Below are 808 nucleotides of genomic sequence, written 5' to 3' on the forward strand. Positions count from 1 at the left end.
CACCCCATGTCACTCACCACCTCTCCTGATGGAGTCATGGCACCCCATGTCACTCACCACCTCTCCTGATGGAGTCATGGCACCCCATGTCACTCCCTACCTCTCCTGATGGAGTTGTGGCACCCCTTGTCACTCATTGCCCTCCTGATGGAGTTATGGCACCCTGTGTCACTCACTGCCTCTCCTGATAGAGTCATGGTACCCCATGTCACTAACTGCCCTCTTCATGGAGTTGTGGCCCCCCATGTCACTTCCTGCCCTCCTAATGGAGAGGTGGCACCCCATGTCACTCACTGCCTCTCCTGATGGAGTCGTGGCGCCCCATGTCACTCACTGCCTCTCCTGACGGAGTCGTGGCGCCCCATGTCACTCACTGCCTCTCCTGATGGAGTCGTGGTGCCCCATGTCACTCACTGCCTCTCCTGATGTCACCCGTGTCACTTGCTGCCTCTTCTGTAAGGTCTCACTGATTGACAGTTCTTAGAGAAAGACAAAATGTCATCCCTGAGAAAGTCCAAAAATTCTGTCAATTATTCTGATTTCCTTTATCCCCTTCTATCATGACCTAAAAAAATTAAAAATATAATCTAATCATGATAAAAAATATAAGGCAAACTCAAATTGAGGAATGGTCTGAATTCTGACCAGCACCGCCCAAAATGGCCAAGGTATTAAAAACACTGAAAGTCAGAAAATGCTTGGAGGAGCCAAAGGATACATGACAGGGGATGCTGGGACACAAGAAGGAGAAATTAATGAAATCCAAATAAATAATGAACATTAGTTCATAATAACACACAGCTGACCT

This window comes from Otolemur garnettii, unplaced genomic scaffold (assembly GCF_000181295.1).
Source record: "Otolemur garnettii isolate 467f Iridium unplaced genomic scaffold, OtoGar3 scaffold00244, whole genome shotgun sequence".
NCBI lineage: Eukaryota > Metazoa > Chordata > Mammalia > Primates > Galagidae > Otolemur > Otolemur garnettii.